Consider the following 17,231-nt stretch of genomic DNA (forward strand, 5'->3'; position numbering starts at 1 on the left):
AGTTTTCTCCTGGTTTTGACTGTGTCTTGGTTCTGTCCCATAGGTGACTTCTGGTATCCTTGTGTGTATTAACTGTGACAGTGACATTAGTGTTCTGTACAGCAACGACTGATCCAAACAGTGCTGAAGGGACTTCTTTCCTGACTCGCTTTCCCACACAAAATACTGTCGCAAGTAGAATGTTGAAAATTGTGACGGGCAATCTCATAGCTTTCTTGTTATTGTAAAAAAGTGCCAGGCCCAGCACTAGGTCTTTTAACGTGACATAACAGAGCATTTATTTTCACATACAAATCACACAAACAGATAGTGATGTCGTCAGTTGACACAGAATAGATTTCAGTAGGAGGGCAACTGTCTTTTGTTGTGTTCATCCTTTATCTGTTTCCCGTAAGCTCAATGCCAACACCGCAGTGTTTTTCATGTTGCAAAGGGAACATGTTTTAATCACAAGTGCTGTCACTCAATTGGAGCAATTTCCTTTGGCTCTGAAAAGTATGAGGTTGCCAAGTAATTGAATTGGACCATAATTAAAAAGTGCAAGGAGCCATGTGATCTCTCCCCCGATGCCTTTCATCTTTGTAATAGCATAGCAGTTTACGTCTGAGAGGCAAAGATTCCATCAATGAAACGAGTGATTTATGGTGCTCCTCCATGCTTTATGTGCCATGTACGGTACAGCAGGAGCCTAATTAAATTGGATATGTAGTTTAATTTGACATTGACGGGAAGAAAACACGAATGGGTTGAGGAATCAGTCAGGGAGAGAGTTGGATTGGAGGAAGGGCAGCAAAAACTATGTTATTGACAAGAGACCTACGATCTTCAAAGTGCATTGTAAAACATATGGCTCAAACTTGAAAAAGGTGTATTTAAGGCTGCTTCTGGCAGAAAAACACCAGGTGAAACTATCGATTTTAAAAATACAATTTCTTTCTAGGATTGAACACATTTTTATTATTGATGATTTATTTGATTATTTCAAAGGATATGTTGGGGCCACCAGTGCTGTATTGTATTGACGGTGTTGAAATGGGCGACCCATGTGATCCCATGTATGTGATCATCTAATGGAGAGCTGTACTCTAAATGTGAGCAGGGTTAGATTGTCACGATCACAGGTACAGATCAGAACCCAATAGCACGACTCAGATACAACCAGGGTATTGCAATGTTCAGTGTATTCAGGTCAGGGACAGGCAGGGCCAAAACCAGGACATCCGTCAGACAGGCAACCGAAACCAGACAGGGAGCAGGCAGGAACTCCAGATCCGTAAACAGGCAGACAGGGATCAAAAACCAGACAGGGAGCAGGCAGGAACTCGAGATCCGTAAACAGGCAGACAGGGATCAAAAACCAGACAGGGAGCAGGCAGGAACTCGAGATCCGTAAACAGGCAGGCAGGGATCAAAAACCAGACAGGGAGCAGGCAGGAACTCGAGATCCGTAAACAGGCAGGCAGGGATCAAAAACCGGGCAGCACAAACATCTAGGCTAGAGCACAACACTCACTGGAGAGCTTGGCGGAAACGACAAGACAATCTGGCAAAGGACCAGTGATAGTGAGGTGGGATAAATACTGTGGAGTGATGAGGGAGTGAGTAGCAGGTGAGGGGAAGGGCTGGGGAGACCAGGTGAGGGAAGTGAGCTGATTACAAGGGCCTGGAGGAAGGCGGGATCTGAAGTGACAGGAGCGTTTAGATGAGCCACCAAACAATAACAGATAATAGAAGTGTCGAACTTGTGACATAGATTGTGTTTCTATCCTTCTTATACAATCATTATTAACACTTACAGGGTTCCTTTAAGCCCCTGCCCTAAAACTTCCCACCTCACAATTGCAGAGATGTTTCAATCAGCTCCCTATCCTTAGGGAGCACTGCAACTGTAGAGTTGTAACCTCTAAATGATTCAGAACAGCGGTGGTACAGTATATGAGGGGATAACACAGAATCCATGAATCAATGGGAGACATGGAGGAGAGAAAGCAGACACAGAACAGACCGCGGCAGTGATAACGGAGGTCACTGTAGGAAATGATATTGGATGGCAAAAGGGGGATGTTGCACTTCTCTACCACATGTAATGTTCACATGAAGACTGGTCGGTGTGCGAGCTGGTACTATGTGAAGAGGCTGCTGCTCCTGCGGTATTAATTAGCCGTGAAAAACAGCATCAGCAGATATGGAAAATGTTGAGTCAACAGGACTGCGGCTTTCAACTTTAAAAACATCCATTATTTGTTGTCACCCCTTATTACCCAAGCCAATAACACAACTGCAATCTAAAATAGTGTCCTAACCTACTACCGTACTGTAGTAGGTCATGTAAATGTCACATGTTTTCCCTGTTTGCAAACTGTGCCGGTTCTTTGTGGAACATGTCGGCGTTAACACAGCATTATCAGGGGGGGAATCATGAAAGAGCGCCACGGCAGCCATGATGCCCTCGTCAAAGTGAGGCCGGTTGTGTTTTGAGGCAGCATCACCCATATCTGGCATCTTTTAAATAACTTTCTTAATATTTTTTTGATTAATCTGACGATTCATTTCCATCCAACCAAGTGTGTTTAAATCCAAGAAAATGCAAGTTTAAAAAAAACACATATAAAGACATATTTAGTTTATTATAATATGAATATGGTAAAAGCAAGGCATCGCCTGATGTGAGATTCTTAAACAGGATTTCATACACATTTTTGTTTGGATCTATAGACTAATATAACACCAATAGCAGACCTTTGGAGCAAACTAAGATTACCACTTACTATCCCATAGCTCAATTGTCAGTCAACTTTTACTCCTCAAATATTTTTTGCGTTTGTAAGAATGGTATTGAGCTAAATAAGACTATTATAATCTACTTTTCCAGAAGTATAAAACAGAAGGCAACACCATTAGGTAACTCCTTCAATCTAGGTCACCATAGCTGCCAACTAGAAATAATCATTTGAAATGCTCTCATCAACATCTAAAAGAGGGGTAAAACCTCTACGTGGGCTGGGTGAACATTCAATAACTAATGAAAACATGTGAGGTCCATGTTTAAGGGTTTCAATACAACAGAAAAAAAACGTAGGCTCGAGATTGCTCAGCTTTATAGTCCTTTGCAAGGTTTTACAAATTGTAAGTAGCTGCTTCCTCCCTGGCGTACTGTCCTGAGTGTGGGCTCTGTGGTGAAACATGGAACACACTTTGTTGACAGCCAGTCACTCAGATAGCCTTATCTGGCAATAGAGCAGTCAGTTTAGCTCTACAGGGAGATCCTGAGAAGACAGCTTAAGAACATTTAAGGTGAATTATCCTGTAACCTGTATTCTCTAAAACCCTCATGGTATCTATTTGAACTGCCTGGAAAAGAACAAAGTAATTCACCCAGACTTCTCTGACACGATAGACTCACAAATACCCACAACACAATGGACGAATGCAAATCAATGTACGATCAAACCTCAGTGTGTGACACCTGTTTCTACTGCAGCCAGGGAGTCCAATACTGGCCTTTTGGACCCACACACAAGCCACCCATTACAGCTGTAAGGGATGCACCAGGACTTCCACTATCTCCATTCGCTCCATCATTAGACGCTCAGAGCAACTACCTTAATTGTAAGATCCATGGGTGGGAGAAAGGATGTCCCCCAGTGGTGCGCAGATCGTGTCCAGTGTGAAACCAGAAATGCAGCTTTCCTGACAATGTTATGTCACATGACCCTACGTCAGAGAGTAACATTACCTAATGTACCCAAATGATGCCCTTTTTTAACCCTAACCCTGTGACGCTGGCCAAGTTGTTTGTTGCCTAAATCTTGCCACGTTTCAAAACGTAGTAACCGAGTAACATGTTGAAATGTTACAAACCTTATGTGTCAAGATACTACACCAAACTAATTCTGCCTATCACATAATACTACCAGTAGGGATGAGATCACTCAAAACAACCAAAGTGAGATATCGGGATATATTCAGAAGATCTGATGAAATTGAAGTTGCACCACACACAACCACACACAAGACTCAATCTGACTGTTCTCGTATCAGTTATGCCGGCACACACATCTTTGTTAAAGTCACGCTTCTGTGGATTACCAGATTGTTCCTGGATCTTGAGGTTATGTTGTCTCAGTGGCCCGATTAAATAGTTTTCCACACATCAAATACTTTTAAAGTTGTGACCAAACCCTGCCAAAACTGGTGAGTCATGAATCAGCAGTGGGCAGTAAGAGGCCGGATCCACTGCCCCTTTTCTTCATAACACTGATATCATCATCCATGTAGTTTTGATTGGTTTCCTGGGACCTCATGAGCATCAATATGTCTATGAGCTCACTTATTCACTGCCCTTTTAATGGGGCTGCAGCTTGGGCTTATTTCATTTGGAATTGTTTAAATTCCCAAATGTGTGTCAGTGCTTCCCCCATATCCCTACCAATTGTACTCTACTGTCAGTACTGTATGTATCAAAGGTATATGGCAAGACCGAGTCTCATAACAGGACCCTCTCAAGCAATGCACATATGATCTCATACAACACTCACTCAAGACATTTAGAAAATCTATTAGCAGAACCTCCAGCACTGTAGGCTGCTCACAAAATTGAAATAGGGGTTTAACTGTAGAACTGTCAATCTCTTGATGCACTGCCATCATGTACATGTGATACTGAAACATCTATGTCATCTGTTTCCATCAGTCTTGACACTGTTACTTTCTGATACTTTCTCTATTCCTTCATTCACAGCTTTTGAACTAAGCATCTATAGCCAGCCAATATAATATCGGTTTGACCTCTGTTAATTTGTAGCAGATTTGTATTCTGTTCTGACGTAAAACTCAGATTGAAGTTTAGCATTTCAATCTTGTGACATGCTGTGAGAGAATTGTTTGACCTTGTTGCTATGCAACACATTCTGGGGGAAGAGATACTGATGTCTGAGGTGTCTCAAAATTGCTGATGGAAATATGTAATCATTAATCTTATATTATTTCTGAGCTGTGGAGGTCTTATTTTGGTCAGAATGACAAATTGAGGTTGAAGCCGAGTTATTTTTACACTTAATGCAGAAATTCTACTTAATATTCTCCAGGCCTTCCCAGAGTGCTTTATACAATAACTATTGTTTCATTTGCTCATCTGATGGCTCTTGTTTTATTATATGTTGCAAATGTTTCCCATGTGGACAATGCAAATGTTCCTTTTTTTCAGTTTTTTTTTTAAACATCATCAACAAGGCTCTGTGTAAACACAAAGGAGGTGAAACTGTGCAATCATTATGTGCGCCTCTGTATGTTAAATGATACCAGTATTAGTTCCACCATTGATTGTGTACCATTGATGTTTTGGCTGTCAATTCCACGTCAGATAACCTTGACTGGTTACACAGGTTGATATAGTATAGTCGTAGATAATAGGGATTCAGCCGATAATTTCACATTTTCTGTATTTAAAAAAGAAGGTCATAATCTGTATGTATGCCTGAGGGGTAGAAAGGCTTAAATGTAGTGAGCAAAGATGGATTTTATCATCTAACCTCTTAAGCCCCACGGACCCGCCGAAGGGGCTTAACACAACATCTGCAAGCAAAAGTGTCTGAGGGCTTCTTAAGATTTAATAAACTATGAATGTTTCATATCTATGTAACAGGAATAAACTCAGCTAACTGATCTTTTTGTTTCTTTTTTTTTAAACCTCAAAGCTAACGCTGAGCCTCTGAATTAGCCACGGGCAAAACAATCCTAAGGCTGTTAGCGCAGAACTCTAGCTATACCGATCGATATACTTATTGGATCTGCACAAACAAGCTTAGATAACATCCTGAGAGTCCACAGATTATAGAACTATAAGGATCATCACTGAGCAATCAGAACTCGTGACAGGGGAAGCAAATACAGACGTAGCTTCAGGTAGCAAAACACGGAGATATGCTCACCTTAGTTGTTATTCTGATCAAAAGTCAAAACGAGAAAATACACGGCTGAAGGTCAATCCATAGGTTATAGCAATGTGTCTGTCACTTTGAAAAAAGTATTGATAATCCATCATTCTTATGCAAGAAACGGAGAATCAAAATGAGCTGCTAATGGTAGCCACCAGAGGCTGGCGCAGCTTCCGGTTTTTCTACGCTTCACTATCACTCCTTATTTGGTAACCTGTGTGTGTATGTGGAACTTTCCCTCGATTCCATTGGCTCTGACGGTTAGAAAGAGATGGCAATCATCAAAATCGACCAAGGGGGGCCAGAGATATGGAAAATCCACCCAAATGGCCCCAGAAGTGGGTTTTCTTTGCTAAATCTCTCTAAAAAGGTCAAATGTCACTTGTTTTGCATCAATATTGATACAGGGTACTTATTATATGTTATAGTTTGGATTCTTAAAGCTTTTAGTCTACTAACCCATCATCCAAGGGTAGTTTTCACTATAAGTAAACAATTATTTTTGGACGGACACGTTCAATCTGAATTTTCTTTAAAATAAAAAACATCTATATTGATTCTGACTTTTCTACATCCAACTCACAGATTTATCATTACTTTGAGAAAAAAGATTATTAATTTAACTCTTTTAGAAGGGAAGATATGGTCATTTGTTCTGGAAATGTCATTTTCGAGCCCGAGACCTGAAAAACAGGCTTGGGGCCTAACCAGCTAAACTCTGAACTGGTCAAATCTAACCAACATCACCATGTTTAGAGGACATATTATGCTCATTTCCAAGTTCATAGTAGTATTTTGTGTCTCTACTGTGACATGTCTCCATGCTTTAACGTTTAAAAAGCTCTTTATTTTTCTGAAACAGAAACTCCCTCCGCCGTGAATTTTGGAATTTTAGCCTTTGCAGACCACATGCACATAAACCTATCCAACGCACTACAGGAAAGGGAATCCCCAAAAAGCATAATAGGGACCTCCTATAGTTAATTATGAGCAGGGCTGCACATAACTGGTGCGCAGGTGCGCATGTGCACCTCCGCCAAAAAAAGAGCACCGGGTCATTTGAAAAAAGGTGCATTTGCGTACCAAAATTAAGAGAGGCAGAGGGAGAGAGAGAAGAGAGAGAAGGGAGAAGAGAAAAGAAAGGAGAGAGGAGAGAGAGAGAAAGATATTTGCGAGTTGCATATGAAATCAGGGCCGGCCCGTAGCACTGGCGTTATAGATGTTCGCCTAGGGCGCTAGATCTGGGGGGGGCGCTGCGCTGACAGCTCTGGGAGGAAACAAATGTTTTGACCATTGGTGCTCATCCTAATTTTCGGCCTTGATGTAACAACATTCATAATTAAAGTAAATGTAACACCTTTTTCACCCCGGCGGTTACACATTTCATTTGCCCTGTACGATGGGCGCTGTTGTTATTAGAATCTGGTGCTAGCTGCTTTAACGGATGTAAGAAGAAGATGTTTCTACAATAATGTGGAGGGAGAGTCCTCTCCAGTCAGACTGAGAGGCTGATACTACAGCTCAGTGAGGTAAAGGACTCTGAGTGTTTAGATAGTTCACTTTAGTCTAAGTTCAAACAGTTTGGTCACAATTTATGTAAACACATATTTCCAAGGCACTCCTTTATAATTATTGGGATAAACAGGTGTGAAATCATTCAAATGTATACTATAGGACAGTAACCAAAAATATCCTTTAAAACTGGAGAGATTAAAAAATAAATGCATAAATAAATAAATGTTAAGATAAAATAAGATATGAATTAACAACACAAATAAAATAAGTTACATTCATTTGTTATTGGCTATGGTAGGTTATTGGTTATGTTCACATACTTATTTGATTACATCCACTTGTCTAAGATGATAACAGAGACTTTCGACCCAAAACCAGCTGTTGACTTGTGGATGCAAGCAGCTAATCGCAGACTCAACCAGAGAGAAAGTAGTAGGCCTACATCATCAGCTACCATGTCTGACAGAGAGGAAGACAGTGAGGAGAACAGTCAGGAGGGTAGTGAGGAGAACAGAGAGGAAGACAGTGAGGAGAACAGAGAGGAAGGCAGAGAGGAAGACAGTGAGGAGAACAGTCAGGAGGGTAGTGAGGAGAACAGTGAGGAGAACAGAGAGGAAGACAGAGAGGAAGACAGTGAGGAGAACAGTCAGGAGGGTAGTGAGGAGAACAGAGAGGAAGACAGAGAGGAAGACAGAGGAAGACAGAGAGGAAGACAGAGGAAGACAGTGAGGAGAACAGTCAGGAGGGTAGTGATGACAGTTTGTAGGATTACTGGTCGTGCTAATGTTGTCTTGTGTTCACCTCTGCATGTGTGTTCAGTGCCGTGTGTCTGGCAAATAAAGTCAAGACCCCCTCAAAAGTTACGGTTTATTTCATTTTAAGGATGAGCACCAAGCAACATCTCCAGGTGCTCCTTTGAGAACCAGGGCAAACAAGTTATGTGCACCCCTGATTATGAGCCATTAATTGAATGGCCATAATCAGGCCCGGACTGGCCATCGGGAGGACCGGGAGGTTTCCCGATGGCCTGGCCTGTTAACTGGCCTGCTGGCCTGAGGATTTAAAAAAAGAAAATGATATATTGTGAACGCAATGCAGCGTAAATGTGGGTCTGACTCTGCCACACAGAGGGTGACTGGCTGTCTACATGATGTGGCCTGCCGACATGGCCACTTTCATACAGATCATACAATAAAGGCCTCGATTGGCTCGGGAGGGTGTGTGCATGTGTGGCGCGAGCAAGAAAGAGTGCGCGCACCGGTTACGTGTATTGTTGTTGTTAGCGCAGCTAGATAGCACCAGATGCTAACGGATATAATGAGCTGTCAACAAGGTGGGGGGAGAGTCCTCTGCTGTCAGACTGAGAGGCTGACAACTACAGTTCAGGTGAGGTAAAGGACTCTGAGTCTTTAGATAGTTAACTTAGTCTAAGTTCTCTGTGGGTCTCAAACGGTTTGGTCACCATTTATGTAAACACATATTTTCATTTGAGGGGGGAGTGATTAGTCAAATATGCATGAATAATAAAAAAAAATGTTAACTAGGTGAAAAAAGGTAAGATAAACTTTTAAAACTTGTTGAGAGCTAAAACTAGTCTTTGCTGCTGCCTCAAAGAGGAGCAGGGGGGATAGGAGGGAGACAGGAGAGGCTGGTGCAGGAGCACAGACACACTCACAACTATAAATTAACCAAAAAACAAATAAATAAACAAGTTTCAATGTTTTTTCATATTGGATATAGTATTTTATTGGTTATGGCCATGTTCTTATGATTGTATGATTATTTAAATGTATACAGTTCTGTTTCATATGGGTGTTTCCATAGATCTAGTCTCTTTATTTTCCCCTCAAAATACACCAGATTGATGCAATTAACTTCAAAATTTAAAAAAAAATCTTACCGGGGGAACATGCCCCCGGACCTCCCTAGAGGATTTGAGGTCCACCTTCACTTAAAATATGTTCCCATGGATAGATTCCTAAATAGATTTTCACATTTTTTTAAATAGTAACCCATGTCCATATGTTTATTTGGGGGTAGTAGAACTACAAACTATAGAGTTATCACTATGGGCAGCAACGCTGTAAATATTGACAAATAAATCCAAAAAAAACTGGTAGTGGCCTGGCTGGGTGTATAATTCCCGGCCTGACTTATTGTCCCAGTCCGGCCCTGGCCATAATCTTAATATTACAGTATAATATACATTTCTAAAAATAGACTGATCATTAATTGCCTGATTTTGAGTAATTATCCAAATGCATTATACAAACACAGTTTATAGGACCCACGGAAGAGCACTGGGAGTGATAGGTTGTTTGGATGAGTGGTTCTCGACAAAGCTGCAAGCAGCCATACCAGAGGCCAAGCACCCGCCTGCAAGGACACTGCACTGCTGTGCTACCATTGATGGAAGAGGCAAATATCCCGAGTTGGTATATTTGAGGGAGCTTGCTCCTCAATCACCACTGTCATTACCCACTTGCTCTGGGTTAATGCTGAACTTGGCTCTGCACTTTTTGTGTTTTTTAGGGTTTGTGAAATTGACTCACTGGAAGAAGTCCCTATAGTCAACTCCTTTTTTCATCTGGGTTTGTTTGTTTGGTTGGGGTTGCTTTCAGCCTCTGTAATTTGCTCTCGGCAGATTGTTCATTTTGCAGTCGCATAATAATTTGCTTAGCACAGAAATACAAGATAGCTGTATTTAGGTGTGACTCGCATAAATATACAATAGCTATGGCTTGCCTGGAGTGTAGTCCCACATTTTAGCTAGATTCTGTAAAAGACTCACGATTACTGTCGACTAAAACACACTTTCCCAGTTCATATTGTTCAGAAAATGCTATGATGAAATAGTATTGTTTGTTATTGTCTGCGAGGCATATGTGAGATGAGAACAAATTATGCACTTTTTTGATAATGTAGTTTATACCGATAGTTACACAAAACAAAAATGTCCTCAACACAAGTCAACCCAGTTTACCTTATCTACCCTTTCATCGCAGCTGCATAACGTTAGAACAGATTTGCCTCCGAACAGAAAGAATTCAAATGTGTCCTGTTCAGTTTGGGGAAGTGGCACTCATTCAGCCAGGCTGTTCAATCTAATCTGCACTTCTCTTGACTTTGTGGCTTACACTCCTGTTTGTGCATTTGACAGTCAAAATCAATGTGGCTTAAGTAGGGATCCCTGATCCAGCAGCAATCACTGCAGCAACCCCCACACCCCCGCCTGAGTCCTTAACCCTAGCTGCCTTTCTGCAGAACGAATCGTACACAGCATCATTTTCAATCAATTTCATCTCAACCCTATAAAAAAAACACTCTTCGATTTAACACAGCCAGCATGATCGAACCCATGGCAATGTTCTATACTCCCCTTCCTTTAGTTTTACTGCAGATGTTTTCAACAAGTACTGTACACAAAAACACTTTCCATGACATGCACTTAGGCCCTGAGTTAAAGAGCTTGTCAATACCACACTGTGTAATATGTAATTGCATCACCAGTGTGGAGGGTTGTTTATATGGAACATTGTGGATTTTACATTTCCTACTTCCTTCAGCTCTGTGACCTCTCTTTGCAATATGTGATCATTTTTGGCACATTCAAGCAGCCACATCTCAAGCTAATTAGCTCTGGCATTTTACAAATGTGTTTTGATTTTGACTAATTGCAGACAGAAACTCAAATTTGCACTTCTATCTCGCCGTGTTTAATAACTGGGGTATAATTTACTGAGTGTTGTGATCATATCCCAGGAAAACAAGATGGCCATGATTGATGACTTAATCAAGTTGCAAAGAGATGATTTAAAGAGATATAATGTCAGCTTTGTAAGAATAAAGGGGGGAAAACAAGCAATTTAAGCAAAACACAAACAAATATGCTGCACAGCCAACAACCTGCAGGAATGGCTCCATGTGCCACAGCACTCCCTTGAGGATACATTTAAATGAAACCTCTGTTTCCAGTTATTTTCCTTCGTATTAATCTTCTGATTCAATCTGCCATCTGTAATTGTTTCCGGGCTTCTGAACACTGACGTAAAACTAACCAACCAAAACAACATGTGATGGAACCCGCTGGAGCAGAGCCAATGTACACTCAATGAAGACACTTGTGTAATGTCCTCTGCATCGTCTGTTTTCCATGTCAGTGTTCCATATGAACCTAACATTTATTCTGGTACGGAGTCGTTTTTTTAAGTTAAGTTAACAACAGTAGAGGAAATGTCAAAGTGGAGTCAATCAGACTCGGTAGACCTGAAAAGATTCATCAGAAAGGAAATGTACTCACACATGTTAGTGTATTGTAGTTTTGATGAGCCTGAAGTCTTCTATTAAACGACCAAATTGAAACAAGAAAGTTCCCGTTCCTTTCTTAGCCAAACACCAAGCCTCCAGGTCACGTAAGGCAACACCAAACCTTTTTTTTTCTATCTAGAACAGGGGTCTCCAACACGTCGATCGCGAGCTACCGGTAGCTCGCGGGCAGCTTTTCAGTAGCTCGCCGCTCGATTATCGATTATAGCGTAGTGAGGTTGTTTCTTGATTTTTCGGCCGCCGCTGGACAATAACGTTTTTTTATTTTAGAATGTTTTCTGTCACACGAATATCAAATTGGTCGGTGACGCAGAGATCAAGGAACAGACGTGACAGCGGCACAGCGACACCATGCACACATGGAGCAGTCTGCTTTATCCAGCAACACCAGTCCAGAACCAACAGCGTTGGTGTCTCTGAGCCGCAGCGACACGGCCTGATTCAGAGCGGGCCGTGTCGCTGCGGCTCAGAGACACACAGGGAGGGATTTGTGTTTTTTTTTTAAAACACTCGTTATCGTCATTTCAGGTTTTTGGTGGATTTAATCAAGTCTTGGATTGCAGAGTATGAATGTCCTCTTGCTATTTTCAGTTGATAAATACTAAAGGAGACGCGATCACCGTCTCCTCCGTTCCTCCAAACCCCGCCCCCTCCCTGAAAATAATGAGTGACAGGCTGACAGTGGCCGATCGAAACTTTATTATTCACTTAATCACTGATTGAGATATGATGAAGCTAACTTAGTCTCATACATTCATGGGATTCATGTAACAGTAAGACAGAGAATGTGAGTGTGCACCCACATGCACTATTTTAGTTGTTATACTCCTGTTGTCTGCTGTGTTCAGACTCAAGTCATGTGTGTGATGCCTCATTCAGGACATTCAGTATCCTTTTTTTTAACAGAAGACCGTGGCTAGAAGCTGCAGCTAGACTGCAGAAGCATTATTTTTTTGTTTTTGAGGATGGAACAACTTCACACACAGATATATGGAGGCCTACAGTTGATTTATTATGGTTTAAAATGTCATGTCAAGACGAAGAAGAAGATGAAAAAGATGGATGAACTGAGGTTATAAATCTCCAAAATCATGCTCAGCTGAAGTCTCAGCAAAACTCACAACATTTCTGGAGCCTTGAAGACCCAGAAAACTATAAGAACATTCACCAAGCAGCACTGAACAAGTCTGCTTTGTTTGGTTCTGTTCTACAGACCTTTGTGAAGCAGCTTTTGCTGGCATGAATGCAATCTAAATACAGAACAAGGCTGACTGATGAACATGTACATGACTCTATTAGAGTGAACCTAAGTGGCTACACTTCAGCATACACCTATGGTGGACTCCATGCAGCGCCAGTCCTCTCACTGACTGTAACAAAGAGTGAATGCACTTATTTGACCATAAGTGCCATAAGATGCTTGTCAGGTGGTGATTAAGGACATGTATGTGAATTCTCAGTGAAGTACTCACTTTGTGGGCCATAATAATATGTGAGACATTTTCGTTTTCTTGGACCTTGATGTGAAGTTAAGATTTGTGATAAGCTTGAGGTATTGCAATTTCACACGTGTACAAAAGTATAGCTTAATTCAACTGATGAGTGCTATGTGAATAAATGTAAGCGATGTGATGCAAGTAGCTCTTGGCCACTTTCATTTTTTCAAAGTAGCTCTCAGATGAAGAGAGGTTGGAGACCCCTGATCTAGAAAATAACTGTTTTTATTTGTGTTTGTGTTTCCCAAGGTGGGTAATTATTTCTCAATGACTGTAATTAATGCTCAGCAGCACAAACAAGTCAAGGGGAAATATCATCGGCTACCAATCATTCGTGTGTTTTCACGGATTGTTTCACATTCACACATCACACCAAACAATGATATTTGTAACATTTTGTATTACACATGATTTTATGTATACACTCAGAAAGCCCTTTTATCAATCCAGTGTCTCAACGAACCCCGACCAAAACCATATTCCTAATTATTGAATGAATGTAAAAAATGGATGACATTACAGCCAAAGTTAAAGCCAAAACGTCTTGTTTGCCCTGCATGAGTGTCGTCATTGTTGCTATCAGATGGTGCGGGCCGAGCTGGAGAGTCCAAGTAGATGTCAAATACTCTTTTCATTGTTTCATTTTAAGCAGTTGTTATCAAGCTGTTGTATAAGTTATCTGATGCTATAAAAAGTGGACGACTGACAGCAGTGATTGACAGCTGCTCCGAGTAAAGTGCTGAGTGGGAATCACAGTTTGATCATAAATGTATTTATGAAGATATTATTGTTGGTCATTGTGTCTTATAACAGCTACGCAGGGTTTAGCTTGTGATTAGCTATGACCATAGAGCGGTTAAGAAGACAGGTGTGTGGGAAGATCTTGCATGCTGCCTAAAGCCCCTGCTCACGACTAGCTCCACATAACGTCAGAAAGATGGCATCTCCTGAATGCAAGATGGATGAAGGGTTATGGGTCATCCATCCATACAGTCTGTTTCACAAACTAATTGTTATTCTAACCCGAGGATGTGAGGGAAAGAAAGCTTGCCAGATGACTTTTGTCTCAGGACACACACATTAACACACACCTACAGTTAGACAGTAATACAGTCAGTCTTCTTCTCTCACTCACAGTGTGTCCAACCTGAGCCGCACATCATTAGAGAAACATTACCACTTAGAAAAGAATATAATTATTCATGTGTTGTTTGTCTTGACGGATGAGACTCCGAGTTAATGCAAACCAGATCCCACAAGACAAATAAGCCTTAATGTGGTTAGGATCCTACCTCCTCACCAGCACACACACACACACACACACACACACACACACACACACACACACACACACACACACACACACACACACACACACACACACACACACCAAATGAAAATTAAAAGAGCTACATTAGCCAGAGCAGAGCACTAAGGGAGCATAATGAATAGCATTATGAAAAGGGAATTGTCAATTGGCAGCAAAGATGATTTGGCCCGAGATGTTTTGTTGTTCTCCTATCACAGGAGAAGCGCCCAGCGAACAGCAGTCTGAACAAAGGTCAGGTGGTTTTAAATAAGCAACACAAAGGGCTGTAATGAGATTTATTAGCATCCGCATTTGGATTAGTCATATCTAAACCCTGCATGAGGAGTCTTTATCATTCATTCTCTTTGTGTTGACTTGTTTATATGTAGGCCTGCTGTGCCATGCATAGTATACTTCTAATTAGGCTTAAATGTTTGAGTGATGTGCTCCGGCAGCTACGCTCTGATCCGATGCTCAGTTAATCAGTCCTGCGACGCCAGTGCAGACGTGGCGTAATAAGACATGGAAATAATTCAGTCGTTCGTGAGACTTGTGTTATATTTAACACTGGAAGTACACGGAGATCCGGTTTACATTGATCATTTCAGATTGGATGGTGTATACACAGCCCCCGTCCATTTTGTTATCAGTACATTGAGCATACTCAATGGCAAGCACACATCCTTTGTTTTACAATGTTGCAATTCTAAGATGACAAAGTCTGTGTTTCATTTCACTATAAAGCATGCTCATCCTGAGTACGTGCTGCTGCAGTAGACATGCTTTCATTTACTATGTATAAGGCAAGCCAATGTAGACGTGCATTAAAACCTGCATGTTCTCTAATATCCAGCAGGGGGGGTGATTCCAACGGTTGCAAGAATAAGTCGGATTGCATAGAAGTCTATGAGAAAATTGCAGTACTTCATTTCATTTCAAACCTTTATTTATACAGATAAATCCCATTGAGATCATTGATCTCTTTTCCAAGGGAGACCTGCTCAAGTAGTTCCACATGAAACATAAAAGCATCAACAGAACAACAAAAGGACATCATACAGCATCATTTACATAATTATCCACTTAAACAGGTACCAATAGCTTCCGATTGAGTAGCATCCAACCGAGCTTTAAAAACATTTAGTGGCACCAGATTGTTCAGTTTCCATTTAATTTGCAGACTGTTCCAAGACAGAGGAGCTGCGCATCTAAAAGCTGTCTTCCCTAAGACAGTCCTAGCAGTTGGCACATTTAATAAAACCACAGCATTCGATCTCAGGCAGGAGCCACTTACAATTCTCCGTGAGATCAGAGAGCAGATGTAGGATGGAAGTTTCCCTAATGGCTTTGTATATAAAAATGTACCAGTGACTGAGCCTCCGTACAGTTAGTGAAAGCAAACCAGCCCTTGCATACTTATACATGATATACATGTTCCCAATACAAATTGCTAGTTTAAATGTGTATAACCGTGTAGAAGGATGTTCCATTTGTAAATGGTGGACCTATTTAGGGGGAAATAGAAAAGGAAGTAGGGTAAGCTTTAAGTCGTGGCTAACATTTGAAAAGTGTGATAATAGTTCCTGTAAGTTCTGTTATTCTTAGCTCCGCCCTCTCATATCCCTTATCTCATATTCCAAGTAACCAAGACACAAAAAAAGCCAAATTCTAGGCATTTGAAAAGTAGTCCACGATCCAATGGGTTATGTCACTGTGACTGTACGTCTACTTGTTAGATACAGTCTTTGGCACAAGGAGACAAACACAGCCTTACAATCACAATCCCATCACCATCATGCTGAGCACTCTTCCAACAAAAAAGCTGTTTCCAAATTGGGCCCTCAGCGGAGCCAGCGGAGAATTCAGCAAGACCATATGTTTAAGACTCATTTCACATCTATCAAGGAGACAGTGGCAGCCCTTATCTGGCGCTTCATTTCCTTTGTTATTATGGGATACGGCAGGGACCATGGCGTAACGTGGGGCTATAATCACCTCCATCTGGTCAACACCTTACTTCCTCTCTGTGAGGATCTGGGGGGAGAGATGGGGAGAGAGAGGAAAAGGTGAGGGCAGTACAAAGCAGGGAGGAATCAGGGAAAGTCACACTGGGAAACACTTCAGAATGGAATCTGACAGAGGTAGCAAAGCCTGTTGAGCCCGAGCACAGGCGTTGGGGAAATCAGAAAAGCTCGGAGCCTGATAAACTAACATGTGTACCGTCATTACCGCGGGTCTGTGCTTGGAGAAAACCTTACAAATGAGTTACATTGTTCCAATTTGGTGCTATTCTATAAACTGTCATAACCTTGTATATCCGAACGGTTAGTGTAAAGCAGAAATAGTAGAAGTAAACATATCTGTAAAAAAAGAAAGTGGTGAAATAAAGCTCTGCGGCAGTGTGCGACGATGCATGCGCCACTGTGCAGGGCATGGTAGTGTTTGTTTACTGCCATCAGTAGCTGTTGTTGCCCGGCCCTCTGTAACATCATTAGGGAGGTAGTTATTTACGGTGCATTCACTATATGCGGTGTGTATGAATGAAGGGATGGGCAAGAGACAGGGGGAGGGGAGAGAGAGATATTGTTGATGAGCTCGGAGCCAAACAGAAATCAGCACAATTTGCTTAATAAAATTAGGGAGAGTTAA

The 17,231-nt window shown here is 41.4% G+C and overlaps 1 protein-coding gene across 1 annotated transcript in view; it reads left to right on the plus strand.

Annotated features, from left to right (window-relative positions):
• Window positions 1-17,231, plus strand: part of LOC117468194 (ALK tyrosine kinase receptor-like) — a 547,997-nt gene that overhangs the window by 390,465 nt on the left and 140,301 nt on the right.

The sequence above is a fragment of the Pseudochaenichthys georgianus genome, chromosome 22, assembly GCF_902827115.2.
Source record: "Pseudochaenichthys georgianus chromosome 22, fPseGeo1.2, whole genome shotgun sequence".
Lineage (NCBI taxonomy): Eukaryota > Metazoa > Chordata > Actinopteri > Perciformes > Channichthyidae > Pseudochaenichthys > Pseudochaenichthys georgianus.